Genomic DNA, 16,080 nt, shown 5'->3' with positions numbered 1-16,080 from the left:
AATAAAAAAAATAAAAAATCTCTCAAACCCAATTTCATACCACCTGGATAATTTCTCTTATTTCTCTCTTGTCAAAAAAGGTGTGTATGTGAATATGTGTGCAATATATCTATTTTATAGGATAAAAAGAAAAAAGAAAGAAGAGATGAGAAGTTCTAATTACTGGTTGTAGAGAGTAAAGAAGAAAATAGTTTCTATTTTGGCTCATACTTGGATCCAAAGTGGAAAGTTTTCATGATCTGGGTCTTATTCCTACGAAATATAGCTAGCAATGGATGTAATAGTGGTGACTGTTCTTGGATCATGTCTGATCTTCTGCAGAGTTCCCTGTTTTCCGGTGCTCAATCATGTAAAAACGAATTTAGTAGGATATCAGAACATAACAAAACTATACGTGTGTGCATCCATGCACGTGTGTGTGTGTGTGCACGCGCGCGTGTAAGGGAATGTTCAGTAGTCCTACAATACTTCATATTTCCCCCCTTGAAAACAAAGCCTAAATGCCACAGAACTCTCTCTCCAGTGATGTTTACATTTGCAGTGAAGCATTTCTTCCTGTCCTCCACATAGATTGATGGTTCTCATTATTATTGACATATTTGCTGCATCTAATTTGGGGTAAGAAGTTTTTCTAATATCAGGTATCAATTATTCTCATGGACAAATCTTGTCATCCTCTACAAATCTCAATTATTTTCCTAAAATACCTGCACTTAAAAATAAATTAAAAAAAATACCTTGGGCTTTTTTATTTTTTACCTTTTCATAGTCGAAATAATTATTAAGCAATATTTAGTGGAGAATGCTTCAGGTGAATGTTAAACCTGTTCACATTTGCTTTTCTGTTAAAATGTGATCTTAAAACACAAATAAATGTAATGTAAGTAATCATATTCAGCTATATATATATCATCTAAACAATGGAACTAGGATTCAAATCTGGTGTTCTTTAAATTTAGGTTTCATGTAATTTATATTTTATCTATCAAAAAATTCCCAAATCATAAGAAGCTTAAATATATTTCATAGTTTTCAAAATTAAAGAATAAACACACCGTTAGAAAATTGTATGTAAACATCTCTTTCCTTCTCGCTTTCTGCACATGCGCACACACACACCACCTTTTCTTTGTAATTGTGATTGCCTACTTAAATTTAATCTGATCTCTCCCTTGTCATTAATTATATTTAATGTATTCATATATGCCATTTGTTCTAAGTACTTAAGTATTAACCTAGATTAAACACATTGTCTTTTTTTATAATAGCTACTCTAAATTAATGAGTTATCTATCACAAACATGTGAACTCAAGTTGGTACTGGAATTGATTTTATTAATTAATGGAACAAGATAGTTTTTCTTTTCCTCTGACACAAATAAAACCTGATTTTTCTCAATAACATGGCTCTGGCTAATGTGGGAGAGAAGGACTTCATTTTATCCTTGACTGATAGATGCTCCATAATAACAGTAGACATAGCAAAGAAAAGCAAAATTCTTCGTATAACTTTATTGTGAAAGCCCATGATTTAGAGACTAATACAGTAGAGCTTATTGTACAACTTATTGTGAAATTTCATGATTTATTATGCAGTTCTCAGCAGCTTATTGAGTGTCCCTATTGTCACACTTCATGATTTACTGAGCCACACAGAAGAGCTTATCACATAACTTGATAGTGAGATTCTGATTTACTGTGAAATAGTTGTTCCAATCTGTTTCTACAATGGGAGGTTTATCTAATGTTTCCTAATTATAGACAAGCCTCATCAGACACTTCATTTTCAAAGCAAGTAATATCTCTAAGAAAGCTTTGAAAACATCTTTTGCAAGTGGAAAATTTCTCCCCTCAAAATGATCATTTATTCTAATTTCTGGAAGCTTTCAAGTCTGTGAGCTGGCCCTAAGAAAATGAGAGGCTGTTTCAACTTTATTTAATAATGTAGCATGATAACACATCGATTGATTATACAGTCGTTTTTCAAAAGGCTAAAGCTCAATTTTTCTAAACACAACGAAGTCGTTATCTTCGAAAGAATTGTTTCTAATCATTTTTGTAAGGGTTGGTTTATCTGTTTCTCCCTCTTTTATTTATCATCAATCCAAGTCTTAAGAAATCATTCAATAGTAAGTAGAATTGTATGTTTACCAATTGCTACTAAAATGGCACTATGTTTTGGTAATATGTGTGTTGCTGTGTGTGTCATGTTTTGGTTTTGGTTTTGTTTTTTTTGCCTCAAATAGAAGAGGAAATGTTAAAACATGGAATGTTTTTCTGATTTGTAAACACTTTTTAAAGTTATTTTTCAACTTTCTATAAGCTCAATAGCCATTAATTATCTTTAATGAGGAACATGTGATTTAGAAAGAGTCTACAGTCTTGATGTTTCATTTCACTTATCTGAAAACTAAACTATGCAAACGTGGCTTATTTCAGTTAGGCGATGCATATGCATTGATGTAAAAGTCATTAAGTGAAGATGGTATCAAATTATGGAAATAAGTATATGCCCAAATATAATGTCATTCATAGTTTCTGGAATTCCCCCAGGCACCATGCAAGTACAGAGGCATATTTTTAAACGTTTATATGTCTACTAGGAGAAGTATTAGAACTTTGAGCAGTAGGGACTAAAGAGAAAGGTGAGATCTTTGAGGAAATTTTATAGCTCGGAATAAAAGAAGTAAAAACACTGACTAAACAAAACAGACAAATAAGTTATAGACTCAAAGGCAGAATCTAGAGGTTAGAGTCTTTGGCAACCATAAACCTAGGATAAATTAGCTGTTTTGTACCCTTCGACCCTGGTAGTCAGTGGGCAATTTTATGCAAAGCTCAAAGACTTGTTATAAAATACAGCTGATTGTCTGGCAGGTAATTTGAAAAAATTAAAATAAAATAAAATAAAATAAAATAAAATAAAATAAAATAAAAAGGAAACCAAAGCAATCAGATCCAAAGAACAGCATTACAAACAGCTAATGGAATATCCTCCCCCAAAACAGTCAGTAGACTAACTACATAAGATATAGACACTATTAATTAACAATGGTGTGGAATCTATAGTGTACAATAGGTAGTGGAAAGAGTTAGTATGTAAAATAAAAATGATATATTAAAGAAAGAGAGAGGAAATTTAGTTTGATTTTTAAGCATTTGAACACGAGAACCCTACCCAGTAAAACTTAGAGAGCTAAGTTGAAAACACAAGACGCAAACCCATTGAAATGCATGTGGGATAAGGCAGCCACCAAGAAACCAGATGGCAGGAACAGGGGTGAAATACTGACCAACACCACATCTGTGATCTTTTATCAATCCCTAATGATAATGTATGTGTGGCTACAACCCAATCATGACCACATATGATATGTAGGAGTTTTTCCTACTAAAATGCTTATCAAAGCCAATTAGAAGGCATATATATTTTTATTATTTTGAACTTTACTTTTTACTTGATATACCAATTAAGGGAAATTTCATTCCCTCAAAACATACACACATGCAAACATGCATATTAGCATACACTTTAACACACACACATTCACACACAGTTCCTCAAAGGGAAACATTTAAAATGTGAGTTTTGGTGGTTGAAATTCAAAACCTTTGTTAAATGTGGAAGCAGGGGGTGGGGCACCTGGGTGGCTCAGTTGGTCGAGTATCCGACTTTGGTTCAGGTCATGATCTCACAGCTGGTGGGTTCAAGCCCCGCTTCGGGCTCTGCGCTGACAGCTCAGAGCCCAGAGCCTGCTTCAGAATCTATGGCTCCCTCTCTCACTCTTTGTCCCTCCCCTGCTCATGCTCTCGCTCTCTCTCTCTCTCTCAAAAATAAATAAACATCATAAAAAAATTGAAAGAAAAAATATGGAAGCAGGGGTGGATGGACACTAATTTATTCTACTTCATTTCTCTACACTACCTGGAGCAGAAAGTCTGAAAAGAGCTGATATGCAGACTACTCTTTCTAGACTTGCTACAGTCTCTAATACAGAATCAAAGAACAATCTTAGGAGTGTTTTCAGCAAGGGATATATATGCTACACAGGTCAAACATTTTAAACCATCTAAAACATAATTGCTTTCGGAGTCTATCTAGTTTCCACTGTCTGGCTCATTTTACAGCATTGCATCCAATATGGATTCTGTCAGAGAACACCCCAACTCAATCTCCACATATGATTCATCCTTTGAATACTGTGCCTTGATGATATCGCTCATCCAATGTCAGTTATAGAAAAATGGCTTCAATGTAGGCTTGCTTGTACTGTGTTTCTTTAACAAAGCTTTCAGAAATTGTTTTATAATTTCAAATTATTGTGAATATAAAAGTAGGCTCAGTAGTAGGCTGTTTATAATGAAAATGAAGGCCCCAAGGGAATCATACTCTCAACACTCAAGTGGTATATTGGAAAACTAATGCCATTATTGCAATAGCAATCATAGTCAACTGCAGAAATATCTTCTTATCTCATTTGAAATATGCACAGTGCTCTATGTCATGGATTTTACAAGTGCATTGTTTTCTCTCACAGCAGAGAAACCATGTAAAGAGCTAAAACTTTAAAAGCCTTGTTAGGCTTGTACTGATAGGTTATGCATTATTAGATGTATATTAGAGAAACGTGTTTTCATGAAAAGAAGTATTCTATTCAGCAGAAATGTGCTCTGCTTCTTAGACTCTACAAGATGTTTGGCTTCCTGTGGTAAGCTTTTTAGCCAATTTGTTGGAGACTTTCCAAGAACAGTCAAAACGAAATCTGCGGTTGCAGCATTTTAATATCTCCTTGAACCTAAGCATTGCTGGAGTTCTGAGAAATCTGCAAATTTACCAGCCCTCATGCAGGCCTTTGCAGAGTGTTGGTAGTTAATAAATTATTCCCTAGCCATCAACTTTGGAGTATTATGGCAACTGTTTATTTTATTAACTTTATCAAATGTTGAAATAAATATTAACCCCCACTATGTGTCCAGTTCAGTTTTTAATTTTTATCTAATTTTAACAGAAATATGAAGACATGAGTCATAAAAAAATTCATCTTAATCTACCTCTGAGAAGAAGGAAGTTTAACCAATAGAGTAGTCAGAAGTACACATAAGGCTTTTTTTATGTATTAACTGAAAATCAGTAATAGAGTACATATTGAGAACCCTGGCTGCATGACATAATAAAATAACACATTTGTGAAGGAACAAATGTGTCTACAACTGTGTAAAGGGATATATTCTCTAATTTAAAAACATGTTTGCTCTTTTGGATCTTACTAATTCAATTCGATTGCAAAGAAATATGCTGCCACATGGTTTCTTCAGATATGGGAGTATCATACATATTGACTGTAATTAAATGGATAGGTGGATGATTGTGACCTTTGACATAGAAAATGAGGCAGGGTAGCAGATATATCCTCAAGCATTTACTAGTCATGTTCTGACCTAGACATTTCGCATGCACGTGTCTTCACTCCAGCAAAGGTAGTAGTTCCTCACTGAAGTGCTCTTCCTTTGTTTTGTTCATCACTCTAGCTTTATGATATGGACTGTTTCCTAGAATATATGAAAAAAGTAAATAATTATATGATAGGTAGGTAGACGTATATGTAGGTAATTGAACTAAATATTTCAGTGAATGAATGATTTACATTGTTTGGTCTTCACAAGACACCCCCCACCCCAGTCAAATATTTCATCAAAAATATTACAAATAAATCAAAACTGAATGTTTTGCTCCAGGACAGTATCACAATAAATGTCAATCCAAGTTATAGGTTATTAAGCCCAACCTTGGTAATATATGATCTTTTATTAAAACATACTTCTTTTTTATTATTATTTTTACACAAGTGGCATGTGAATATATTCTACTTTAATAAAATTTTTACAGATATGATTATAATTTATTTGGCAACATCTTTAGTCTTAGCCCCTCTCATATCTGTAAGCTGTATGTACGCCAAACTATGCTTTAAGTATTATTGTGTCATTTTATATCAGAGAGAGACAGACAGACTGGGGGGGGGGGGTGCAGAGATTGAGCCATGGAAAAGAAAACGTTCTAAAAGTTGTCAAGTTTATAAACTTATAAAGTAGTGAACCTGGGACTTGAACTTAATGAAATCTGTCCTAGAGTCTATGCTTTCAGTGACTATGGTCATTATGCTGTATTGCCTGTCTGTAAATTAGATTTTTAAGAAGTTTTGGTAAATAGCCAATAATGCAATTCTATTATAATAATGATTTACACCGAAGAGAGAGCCATGATTAGAATACACACACACACACACACACACACACACAGGGATCTGGACAGTGCTAAAAAAATAGTTATATAGTTTTTGAAAGAATGGTTAATTGATGAGAAAATCATCAACAAAATATTAGCAAATCAAATCCAGCAATGTATAAATAGAATTATACAATATGGCTGAGTGAGATTTTTTTCAGTTATGCAAGAGTTTTTCAACATTGGGAAACTGAAGTAACAATGGAGTAAAGAAGAATAATCATATATTCTTATCAAATCGCATAGAACAAATTATCACACACATTCATGATAAAAAATATTCCTGAGAATTAAAAGCCAATGGGAACTTCTTTAATTTCATGAAATGTATTTCCAAAACTGCGACGGCTAACATCATACATAATGGTGAACGTGAATGGCTTCCTCCTCAGCCAGGGAACGAGGCATGGGTGTGGGCTTTTGCCACTCTTCAGCATAGTACTAGAAATTCAAACCACTACAAGTAAAGAATGAAGAAATAAAATTTATACAGTTTGGACTGGAAGGAACAAAAACTCTCTTTTTGCGGATGATATAATTGTTTATGTAGATAATGCCAAAGAATTCACACACGTGCGCACGCACACATGCAATCTCCTAGAACTAGTAAATGAGGTAAGACACCAGATACATTGTTGAAAGGAAGGATTTCAAAGATTTTGCCCCTATCCCAGAATTCCAGCTATGCAATATGTTACTGGTGGAAGAAATTGGGTGAAGGATGTATGGATTGTCTTTGTATTATTTTTTACAACAGTATGCGAATGTATAATTATCTGCAAAAGAGGGATAAATAGGTAAACCTTACCCCCACCAATAATTTAAGTTCATTCAGTATTTGACCACCATATTTCAGATATCTGCTGCATTATTTTTCTCTAAAAAATGAACATTGCTGTATTTGGTGCCAACTTTTCTTTTTTCCTCTCAAATGTCTTTATGAATTGGTGTGCGTAGTAAAATTATCATAACTATGTGAGGTGAATGGCATCATTTTTTGTCTTTGGTCAAAATCAATTTTATCTTCCTGTTGAGTGGACCTTAAACTTTATTTACTTTCAGTCTAAAATAATTCTGAAATTAAGCCAAGTTTTGATGAGACGTTTTCTAAAGTAATTAGATACTACACTAACATTCATTCATCACAAAATATTGATAAAGTTTATATTCAGTACTCTTAGAAAATGTGAATTAAGTAATTCCAACTCTTAAAACATTGACAGTGGTGTTCGTGCTATGTTGTGTTATTTTAAGTAGTGATTCTAATACTGGATACAGTGTTAGGTAATACATAGCTTTGTATTATTTTATGAATGTGAGTGATTCACAGTCTGAGGCCATTAGTGTGCTTTGAAGGCAAATGATAAAGCTAATTTTAAATGCAAGAGGAAAATCATATGTGCAAAATATGCTTACTAGTTGTTAATTTTATTTGGGATCAGTTCTACCAAAGTAGTTGAAGTTTACTTATATCTGAATGAAATAAAGAAATTAGGTTTAAAAAATAAATTTTAAAATGCTACATGATTATAGTTTAGATCAAAATCATAAACCATTTGTTATTTTTTTGCTTCAAAGATATTCTATAATTCTATAATTATTCTATAATTTGTATTGCAATACTTTTATTGTGAATTGGAAAGTAGAATACATTTTTCTGTGTTATCATGTGCATATGTATGGAAATCAATTGTGACTTGCCATTAATACCTCATGTAACAAGTTTTTTGTTTTTTTTTAAATATATGAAATTTATTGTCAAATTGTTTTCCATACAACACCTAGTGCTCATCCCAAAAGATGCCCTCTTCAATACCCATCACCCACCCTCCGCTCCCTCCCACCCCCCATCAGCCCTCAGTTTGTTCTCAGTTTTTAAGAGTCTCTTATGATTTCATGTAACAAGTTTGAACAGGGTTTTATTTATGATGAGTTCTGTAATTGTCTGCATAGTTATATTTAAAATATGAAACTAATAAATAGTATAAAATAAATCATTATATTTTCTTAAATACCAGGTAAAACATTTCTCCCAGGTGTGAAAATAACCTTGAGTTTTAATGAAACTGCATTTTTCTTTTGCTCACATACTTATATCATGGTCCTTAAACTACAGAATTTCTAGTACATGAATCAATTTTAAGATATCTGTAGAAATTTTACAAACAAATACAAAGCAAAAAAAAAAATGATTATGCAATTGGAAGTTATTAACCTAATTCATTGAGCCAGTACAAAAACTATAGGTAGCTTATGTAATTTTAGAAACTTGAAAAGGCAGCTCACTTCCCCCAAATAGCTTCTCTTTTTCAGCAAATTCTAGTCCCTTGTATCTATTTGAAAGCAGAATTTTTATCTTTATTAAACTGGGTGCTTTTCTAGCTAGATACATTTTGCCATTATACTGCAAATACCAGAGCATTAGCATACATTAGACAAGGAAGGGCCTTTGGGGAAAAGCTAGGGCCCTCAGTTATGGTAGGAAGAGAGAGGTTCAAAGTTAACCCTTAGGACTCTTGTGTGCCAGGCATTGGCTGAGTGCTGGGCAATGTACCAGAGAAAGATAGGTCCTTTCATTAATCTGCTTAAACAAGATGGTCTGCTATTAAACAAATTCAAAAAAAGAAAAGAAAAGAAAAACAAATGTACAAAAAAGCCACTGAAGAATATGTAGAATTTAAGGCAGAATTTAAGTAAATTTACAAATTAATTGCTCTGATTTCTGTGAATTTTAAAATTAATTCTCACCAAAAAAATGAGGCTAGTGAATGGAAACTGTTATTGAAATTTTAGGTAATTAATTTCAGGTAGAGGAAGATCAATCACACTTGACAGGAACTGGCTATTTAGTGAATCAACTTAAATTATTTAAAATCATTATATTCACATAAAGCCCATGAAGTAAAATAAGCATGCGCATATTGCTCTGATCAATATAGAAAGAGGCAAGCTGACAAGTTTTCTCATGCATTTGGGCAATTATTACCAACCTTTGAGTAGACATCATGATGTAAGAAGGGATTTGTTGTTTTTTTTTTCAATCTGTGCTAAATTTTGTCTGTAAACATAATGCTTTTTTAATGTGGTGCTAAATTTCTGCTGTTTCAGCAATATATTCTAAATGGGGAATTAAAATAATACCAAAAAAAGCGCATCTTTTTGAAGTCCAAATCTCTAGGTTAAAGTGGAACCTAAACTAAGTGTTTCAGACAGCCCTGAGGTAAATCATTGTAGCAACAAAAATTTTCTGGTTGGAAGACTAGATTTAATCACTTGCAAGTGTTAGAGACACTCTTAAAGAAGACTAAAGGTAAGTCACAAAAAGTCAAAGGATATTTCATCCTGCCCCATTTCTCAGCTATTGTGTTTTTCTCAACTAATACAGACACATGTACAGCAAAAAGTTTCAATCTTATACTTGGCTTGGTAGGGCTGACAAGATGTTCACTTCCTCTGTGTGTAGTAACATCTCAAATCTCAGAACAGAATGGAAGCTCACAATAGCTTCCAGATCACTCCTCCCTGGGAATAATAGCTTATCATAGTCTTTTAGAAATTTGAGTTGATGAATCACTTATGTACATTCTACAACCAGCAGTTAAAGAATTGGATTATTGGGTATTATACTAGGTATGATCAGCACTCAAAAATAAGTCTTCTACTAGATACATGTTTTTCACCTGAATTCTTTAAATGTTTTATTGTGGGATTAAAGCACATGGAAAAGCTCATAGAATATAACTCTACAATTTAGCCAACAGATTATAAAGCACGCAGCCACGTAAGTACCCTTGGGTCAGAAGCTTACCTTTATGTGTCTTGTCAATTACAACTCATCTTTCCACTTGTTAGATAACTACTATGACAGATATATTTTTAACATGTAGTTCATCTTCTAAGAATAGTGTCACCTGGAGACATGTACTTTCAAACAATATATATAAATATGAATTGCAAATTAAACCCTAACAAGCTATTAGAGGCTACATTACCACTATCGTATCATTTTATAATCTAGACACATTCTAAAGAAAAGTATTATTTATCCCAATTGAACCATGATGAAACTTAAATTGTTTTCCATAAAATACTGTAATTTAAAGAGTAGTTAATTTTAGAACCACGTCTGGAACCTATTCTTCATGTCTTTCTCATCCATTTTTATTCCCTGACAAACTAGAAAGAAACATTTGTGTTGTAAAAAGAAACTGAATTCAGCATACAAAGGCATGGTAATCTTCCAAGGTAGGCTATCATTTCAGCCTTGTGTACTGGGCAAATCATGTAGCCTTCCTTTGATATAGACAGTGAGTATTAAATGTGATGACATATATGAAAGTACCTAGTAAATTAAGTAACTATATAGGGTACGAAATGGACCATTTTCTTTTTCTAAACTGGAATACTAATAATGACACAAAATAAATGCTAACAATTGTGATGATAATGGTGATAATAACTATCATTTATTAAATGGTTATTAATTGTCAAACACTAAATACTGTGTGTATAGTTTATGATTTAACTGTATTATTGATTTAGTGGTAGAGCCAATAATGAAATCCAAATGCACTTGATTCAGAGAACAAGCTCTGGGTCAGCTCCTCCAAATCCACACATGGAAACACACAAATATTCATAATAAAGTGAGAAAAACTCAATATGACTTAATTTTAAAGTTAAGATGATGATACACACTGTGTAGGTGCCCACAGATGTGAATTTTAATGTGAAAAGCCACCTTTTCTAGATTTTTACCTAAATTGAATATTTCTATTATATAAAATGTTGACACCTGGGTGGCATGTGGAAAAGTTTCATAAAACAAAAGAAATGGAAACAGATTAATTTCAATGATATGGTGCTAGATATCTTTATTAAGATAGATACTAAATATTACTCTGAAAGACATGCCATCTTTCATGTTGTTTTTATTTCAAAGACTTCTTTTTTCAATATTTCTATCTTTTCAATGCTTTAATTACATTCACATGTGCATTTTGTGTTTAGACTTATGCAAGGCTTTCATTGTTGATAAAGTATCAGAAAAACCTACACTACAGAGTAATTTACTCAAAATGGAAACATATGAAGCATATTCCTTGCATTTATATTTATAGAATGCTTAATCTTGATAAGGCTGATCTATATACATTCATATACAGAAATACTTATGTTTTATTTTATTAAAATGAAATAATGAGTCAAATGGAGTATTCAAAACTAATTATTGAAATTGTTTACTTATTGACTCATTTAGTTGCTTTTGTAGGCTATTTTAAACACAAATTGATAGTTTACAGTTGCCATAGTGAGTCTGTCTGCTAGTATACTTGTTTTTATATTACCCATAACCCTGTATTTTCCCCTTTCTGTTTTTATCCTCCTATCCTCTTTCTTCCTTTTTCCTTCTTTCCTGCCTTCCTTCCTCCCTCCCTACATCCTTCCCTTTCTTCCCGCCTGACTCCCTTCCTTCCTTCCTTCCCTCCTTCCTTCCTTCCTTCCTTTTTTCCTTCCTTTCTCTATATGGATAGAACATGATGGTCAAACTTAATTTGATTAGTGAGAATTGTAAAACCAGGTAATGTTAACTATCACAGTGATTTGACCTAACATTTATCAATATTGGACTATATAGAAAATAACTATAAAAATAAAGATATAAAAAATATATGACATTGATCTATTCTCAAAATATCATGATTACTTTATGAATTTAGAAATATCATTCCTTCAGGAATACTTAAAATTAGGGGAAATGTGTATAATTTATTTTTATTTTTCTCCATTATTTTTCTAGTGATAATGTTTTTATAACTCTTTTTTTTAATGTTTATTTATTTTTGAGAGAAAAAGAGACAGAGCGTGAGTGGGCGGAGAGGCAAAGAGGGAGGGAGATACATTATCTGAAGCAGGCTCCAGACTCTGAGCTGTCAGCACAAAGCCTGGCTCAGGGTTCAAACTTATGAACCGTGAGATCATGACTTAGGCTGAAGTCAGACGCTTAACCAACTGAGCCACCCAGATGCCCCTTTGGTGATAATGTTTGACCTTTCTTTTTATTATGTCAAATGAATATAATTAATTGTCTCTGGTTTTCTTATTAGAGAGTTAAATAGACAAACTGAGAAAAGGCAATTTGAAAGCATGCTTCAAAGCACTATTTATTGTGCTTCTCTGGATTTTGTGTAATTAACAATTGTCGAGTTTGAAAATTTCCTTACACATTTCTTCTAAGGACAAACTCGGCCAGCATGTTTGAAATAGATATGAAGATGGTCTCTTTCTATATGACTCTACCCTGCTGAGTGAGATGTGAGTGAAAAGAACATTCATCTTCTCTTTCTGGTCAAACCTGTTTTAAGTTGCTTGGACTGTTCTTTTTTGTATCTATTTGAACCATGGGACAGTGAAAGAGATATTGAACAATTTAGAATCTACACTTGGATTAAAATTAAGGATTTTTCCTAAGACTGTGAAGCTATACCCTCATCAACTAAGACCTATACCTTTTCTTGGTTTTCTTTTAAGTTTATTTATTTGTTTTTTATTTTGAGAGAAAGAGAGCAAGAGAGCAGGGGTGGGGCAGAGAGAGAGAGGGAGAAAGAGAAACTGAAGCAAGCTCTTCCCTGTCAGCACAGAGCCCAACTTGGAGCTTGAACTCACAAACTGTGAGATCATAACCTGAGCTGGAATCAAGAATCAGACTCAACCATCTGAGCCACACAGGCGCCCCAAGATCTTTACCTTTCTTTAATTTTTTATTTTATTTTTATTTTATTTATTTTTTATTTTTTTTTCAACGTTTTTTATTTATTTTTGGGACAGAGAGAGACAGAGCATGAACGGGGGAGGGGCAGAGAGAGAGAGGGAGACACAGAATCGGAAACAGGCTCCAGGCTCCGAGCCATCAGCCCAGAGCCTGATGCGGGGCTCGAACTCACGGACCGCGAGATCGTGGCCTGGCTGAAGTCGGACGCTTAACCGACTGCGCCACCCAGGCGCCCCTCTTTAATTTTTTAAAGATATGATAACAGTTAAGATTAAGAAGGAAAAATACAATGAGTAAATTTTGTCTTAAAGAAAAGCAAAAACAAGGAAAATAACTTCTGAATTCAAACCTGAATCCATTTGGTAGCTACATAGAAATTTCCAAATTACTCAGTTAGCAAAATAAAATGCAAAATTCCGTATAAGGTAGACTCATTTCAGGCCTTCCAAAATATCAGAAACTGAATTTTATAGAATTTTAATAAAATATTCCAAACATTCAGGTATAGTATTCAGAGACATATATCTTAGATCATCTTAAACATTATATTTACAATCTTAGATCATTTTACAAATAAAATATAATAAACTTTATAAATGTTGGCACATAAAGTTTTACCTAATTTATTTATACATTTAATACTTTTTTTGGATGTATACAGGTACACTATAAGTTCATAAAACATATAGTATTATATAGGATTTATTATATTAAGACATATAGGATTTAGAGGATTATAGAATTATAAAACAAGGGAAAGTGTAATCCCCCCAAACGCCAATTTTTCATTTAGGGCACATTTTGCCATTCAGAAGAAATTAAATACTCTCTCCATTTATTTGCATATTTATTCTCTTTGAGCAAGAATATTGTCCTGTGAAAGGATAAGTAATTTCTAGCTCAACTTATTTGAATAGGTATTTTTGAACATCGTATAGCAAAACATTTCGTTTCATTATTATCCTTTAAATCTATAAATCAATGTCTGTATTTTATAGTCTGCTGAGAAAATAACTCAGTTTAGTTAAAACTTCCACTAAATTTTGAGACTCTCCCAATAAAACCATCCCAAGAAGATGAGAGACAGACAGAGAGAGAGAGAGAGAGAGAGAGAGAGAGAGAGAGAAAGGAGGTGCATCAGTAAATAGAGATATGTAAATGTAGATATGTCAAATACTGCAAACCTACTTTCTGGAAATACACTGACTGGATGAAGGATTAATTTGTACATTGTGTCTTCTAATGAAAAATAGAAGAATTGATTAATAAGATTCCTGTATCATGTCTAAATGAAATTTAAATTCGTTTCGACATTGTACTTTGAACATTTTTCATTGAAGATATCAAAACCCTTTTTTTGTGAAACATTCTGGTGACACTTCTTTTTTTTTAATTATTTTTTAATTCCTGTGTACGTAACATACCGTTACATTAGTTTCAGGTGTACAACATAATGATTCAGTGATTCTATAAGTTATTCAGTGCTCATCATGATAAATGTCCTCTTAATCCCCTTCATCTATTTCCCCCATCTCCCCATCTACTTCCCCTCTGACAACCATCAATTTGTTCTCTCTAGCTAAAAAGTCTGTTTTTTATTTTATTTTTTTTAATATAGGAAATTTATTGTCAAGCTGGTTTCCATACAACACCTAGTGCTCATCTCAAAGGGTGCCCTCCTCAATTCCCATCACCCACCCTCCCCTCCCTCCCACCCCCCATCAACCCTCAGTTTGTTCTCAGTTTTTAAGAACCTCTTATGCATAGGCTCTCTCCCACTCTAACCTCTTTTTTTTTCCTTCCCCTCCCCCATGGGTTTCTGTTAAGTTTCTCAGAATCCACTAAGAGTGAAAACATATAGTATCTGTCTTTCTCTGTATGGCTTATTTCGCTTAGCATCACACTCTCCAGTTCCATCCACGTTGCTACAAAGGGCCATATTTCATTCTTTCTCATTGTCACGTAGTACTCCATTGTGTATATAAACCACAATTTCTTTATCCATTCATCAGTTGATGGACATTTAGGCTCTTTCCATAATTTGGCTATTGTTGAGAGTGCTGCTATAAACATTGGGGTACAAGTGCCCCTATGCATCAGTACTCCTGTATCCCTTGGGTAAATTCCCAGCAGTGCTATTGCTGGGTTGTAGGGTAGGTCTATTTTTAATTTTCTGAGGAACCTCCACACTATTTTCCAGAGTGGCTGCACCAATTTGTATTCCCACCAACAGTGCAAGAGGTTTCCCATTTCTCCACATCCTCTCCAGCATCTATAGTCTCCTGATTTGCTCATTTTGGCCACTCTGACTGGTGATATCTGAGTGTGGTTTTGATTTGTATTTCCCTGATGAGGAGGGACGTTGAGCATCTTTTCATGTGCCTGTTGGCCATCCGGATGTCTTCTTTAGAGAATCTTCTATTCATGTTTTCTGCCCATTTCTTCACTGGATTATTTGTTTTTCGGGTGTGGAGTTTGGTGAGCTCTTTGTAGATTTTGGATACTAGCCCTTTGTCTGATATGTCATTTGCAAATATCTTTTCCCATTCCGTTGGTTGCCTTTCAGTTTTGTTGGTTGTTTCCTTTGCTGTGCAGAAGTTTTTGATCTTCATAAGGTCCAAGCAGTTCATTTTTGCTTTTAATTCCCTTGCCTTTGGGGATGTGTCAAGTAAGAAATTGCTACGGCTGAGGTCAGAGAGGTCTTTTCCTGCTTTCTCCTCTAGGGTTTTGATGGTTTCCTGTTCTCACATTCAGGTCCTTTATCCATTTTGAGTTTATTTTTGTGAATGGTGTGAGAAAGTGGTCTAGTTTCAACCTTCTGCATGTTGCTGTCCAGTTCTTCCAGCACCATTTGTTAAAGAGACTGTCTTTTTTCCATTGGATATTCTTTCCTGCTTTGTCAAAGATTAGTCAGCCATACGTTTGTGGGTCTAGTTCTGGGGTTTCTATTCTATTCCATTGGTCTATATGTCTGTTTTTGTGCCAATACCATACTGTCTTGATGATGACAGCTTTGTAGTAG

Source organism: Neofelis nebulosa, chromosome 1 (assembly GCF_028018385.1).
Source record: "Neofelis nebulosa isolate mNeoNeb1 chromosome 1, mNeoNeb1.pri, whole genome shotgun sequence".
Lineage (NCBI taxonomy): Eukaryota > Metazoa > Chordata > Mammalia > Carnivora > Felidae > Neofelis > Neofelis nebulosa.
The sequence above is the reverse complement of the archived record's forward strand: the minus strand, read 5'-3'. Positions refer to the sequence as shown.